This window comes from Pelodiscus sinensis, chromosome 3 (genome assembly GCF_052426305.1).
Source record: "Pelodiscus sinensis isolate ZL-2025 chromosome 3, ASM5242630v1, whole genome shotgun sequence".
NCBI classification, from domain to species: domain Eukaryota; kingdom Metazoa; phylum Chordata; order Testudines; family Trionychidae; genus Pelodiscus; species Pelodiscus sinensis.
Genome location: NC_143054.1, coordinates 123,073,807 through 123,077,684, shown reverse-complemented (window position 1 = coordinate 123,077,684; position 3,878 = coordinate 123,073,807). Strand labels below are relative to the sequence as shown.

The window sequence follows — 3,878 nt, the reverse complement described above, 5'->3', positions numbered from 1 at the left end:
AGTGAGAGTTGGGATTATTTCCTTATGAGCTAAAATTCTAGTGTGCATTCTGATGTCATCGTTGATGAACACCTGTGATTGTTGAACAGTGTCCTTGCACTTACATTTACATCATCCGTTTCTGTCAAACAGGCTGCTGAAGAGATGGTTCAGTACGACGTATGAAATGCAAATCATTTTAGTACAGACCAGTTCTCTAGTTGAGACAAAACTTTGCCCTTCTTTTCCTCTAAAATGTATCATTAGTCACGGGTCCAACTTTGCAGTCTTTACTCAGGCAAAGTTCCAACATAATTCAATGTGAGTTGTGCCTGATTTTAAGACTGAGCAAGGCTCAGACAAAACAGAGAAAGCAAATACAAAAGATTACGTAAGACCCGCAAAATGTCTTAAAAATCTTATCACTTTATCTACATTTTTCCAGAGCTTATCACTCAGTTTCTAAGCACTGCATGGAAAGATGAGGGATTTTTTGTTAGTAGGCTGACTTTATTGGCTTAAACTTTGTAGGAAAGCATTGTGTGCGAGCATAAAAATACTGATGGGGGCCAACAGACTTGGCAAGTCACCCTTGCACTTGCTCAGGGGGCCAGCTCTGCACCAGGCAGAAAGGGCAGGGGCAGCCAGCCTTCAGCAGCCCTCAGACTTCAGGTCTGTTTTATATTATGGGGGGAACATTGTTAAAACAATCCATTTAAATTTGGGGGGCCATGGATCTGCTTCTCCTGTGGAGGGGGCAGGAGTGAGGGTAAGGCTGGGAAGTGGCAGAGGGAGGTGTGGTGGATGCCTGAGTCGGGCAAATGGTGATAGGTCAAAGACTAGAGACAGAGATAGACTGGGACAAAAGCTGGTGCTAGTTGTGATTGTTGTAGTATCAGCAAAGCTGTGGTCAAGTGCCAGGAGTAGCCAGAGTGAACATGATCAAGAACAACATAAAGGAAAATGGGAACAAAATGAAGAATCTCTTTTTGGGAAAAGAGAAAGCTCTAGCAGAGGAGAGAACATCTAGGGAGTTTGGGGCAAGTGCAATGGAGAGATGCATTGTACTGCTGGACTTCCACAGCACTTGAAGGTGTTTTTTTTTCTTTTTGGTCTCCCTCCTAAATGCGCAGTAGGTGAATACTGTGCACTAGTATGGCTAGTTTATCCTTAGGCCTTCTTAACTGTTGTAAAAAAGATGGCTCATAGACTGCACGTGTCCAGCTTCTATATCTGACCACACAAGAACAGAAAGCAAAAGTCTGAGTTGTGGCTGTAGTGAAAATAACACCCACGTATTATCAGGAGATCACATACCGAGCATGTGAACACATCCATAAAAAGTCACTCAGGACTATTAGATCTTTGTCTTTAGGAAACAGTAAGTGCATTGAACAAAATGGAACACGTCAAGATGCTGTACTGTGGGGATACAGTTGCACTTTGTCAAAGAGAACTGTTAGGGAAAGTTACTTAGACTAACAAGTTTGCTTAAAATAATGTGTATGTGTTTGTGTTTTCAATGGATCCAGAAATAGATCTTCACATGATGCAAGCAATGTACACATAAATAAGGTTTTTTCCCCACCTTTAGGCTCAGTTCTGCAATTAACAAACAGCTCCAAGTCAATAGGAGTTTTGCCTGTAGAGCACTTACAGGACTACTTCCTGTGGATAATGGTCACCACTAAAAGGTGAACATCTGATGACAATAATCACACTGTAATATGTGAGATGTTGTAGAAGTTTTACTACTCTTAAAACAGGAAATAATTATAGAATCTCAGATACTGTTCTGTGGTAAGCTTTTGATAGCTGTGTGTGTGTGTGTGTGTGTGTGTACCTCTGAAAATGGCTCTATTTAAAAATTAAGAAAGGGAAGGAAACCCTCCTTTGCCTTAGCTGTGAATAGCTTACTTATTAACCTTGAAAAAATGTAAACAATGAATAGTCTTGCAGCACCTTAAAGAATAACAAAACATGTAGAAGGTATCATGTCCTTTCGTGGGCACAACCTACTTCTTCAGATGGGGTTATTAAAGATGCAGTTTCTAAATAAATAGAGAATGGGGGAGGTGCGGGGAGAGAAGGAAAAAGGGGAAAGAAATAGTCTGGTAGAGTGTTCACGTCATATGAAGCTGACAGAGAAGGTGCAAATTGTTCTTAAGTACCCATAGTTGGGTTTTTTATGTCATTAGGATGTGGAATGTAGCAGGCCATCCAGCCAATGTCTTTATTCATACCTTTGTGATCCGAATCAAACCTGTAAATGAAGTTAAGTTCTAAGGCTTCACCAGTATGGTGACTCTGAGATCCATAAATGAGTGCTTAGGCAAGTTAAAATGTTCCCCAACAGTTTTCTGAGTGTTGCCTTTTCGGATATCTGATTTGTGTCCATTAATTCTCTCTCGCAGAGACTGTCCAGTTTGGCCAATATACATGGCAGAAGGGCATTGCTGGCATTTGATGGCATAGATCACATGAGTGGACGTGCAGTTACATGAGCCTCTGATGTGATGGTTTATGTGGTTAGGTCTTGTGGTGATATCGTTTGCATACATGTATGGACAGAGTTGGCATTGGGGTTGATTGCAAGGGTGGGTTCCTGGATAATTATGATGGAGATGTGTTGCGTGGTTACTTGAGGTTCGGGGTTGTCTGTAGGCGAGGATTGGCCTGTCCCCCAAGGCCTGTGAGAATGAGGGGTCATTTTTCAGGATAGGTTGTAGATTGTTGATAATGCTTTAGAAGGGTTTAAGTTTGGGCTGTAGGTGATAAGTGGTGTTCTGTTGTTTTCTTTTCTTGACCTGTCTTGAAGTAGTTCATGTCTGGGTACTCTTCTGGCTCTGTTGATGTTTTTTCACTTCTCCGGTGGATATTTCAGTATTTAAGAATGCTTGATATAGATCCTGTAGATGTTTGTCTCTGTCTGTGGGATGGAGCAAATCTGGTTGTATTTTAGGGCATGGCTGTAAACAATATATATTTTCAAGTCAGTGGCACAGCTATGGGCAGCTGCATGGCCCCTCAATATGCCAACATATTTGTGGCTGATGTTGAACAATGTTTCCTCAGCTTTCGCCCCCTAGCTCTATTTATGCTACATTGATGATATCTTCATCATATGGACCTACGGGATAGACACTTTTGTTTCAATGGGATAGACACTCTTGAAGAATTTTAACTTCTACCACACCTGGACCAGTCCACATGAGAGATCCACTTCTTTGACACTACAGTACTGTTACATAACTGACACATTTCCACCACCTTATACCGGAAACCTACTAACCATTACACTTACCTTCATGCCTCTAGCTTCCATCCAAGACATATTATCATCTTCCCTCGTAGCTTGAGTTCCCTTCTTCCTCCAATCTCCCTTGTTGCACATGCTACTGCTGATCTCCTAAACATTGGATGAGCCAGGGTTGCTTTTTGTTGATCATGATAGATGCACAATGGAGTGTGAGTGTGTTACATAAAAAAGCCTCCGCCTGAGCTCACTATATTTATATGCATGGATTTTCTAAAGCTACACCAAACTGCAAGGCCTAAGATTTTAAACTGCAACTTATTATGATCCTTGTCAATCTTTGCAATCTGTGTAACTCTCAAATTTACTGTAAACTGCAACTTTGTAATCTTTGTAACATGCAGCCCCCTTGCTTGTAACTTTCCCTAAGCTGCATTCTCCTCTGAGTGAATGGAGAGAGAGTGTGAGTGTATTTGAAGAAGGCTTGGAAGAATGGACCACATGGCAATGAGTCATCACAGTATGGGCATGCTCCCTGATGGATAAAGGGAAGTCTGGGCATGCTCTCTGCTGGATAAAGGGAAGTCTGGGCATGCTCCCTGATGAATGAGGTGAATGAGTCACAGGAGCCATTCAGACACTA

At 41.7% G+C, this 3,878-nt stretch overlaps 1 long non-coding RNA gene across 1 annotated transcript in view; it reads left to right on the top strand.

Annotated features, from left to right (window-relative positions):
* The window catches only part of LOC142827645 (uncharacterized), a 119,978-nt gene that overhangs the window by 102,912 nt on the left and 13,188 nt on the right, over positions 1 to 3,878 (top strand). The gene's annotated exons all lie outside the window — the stretch shown is intronic.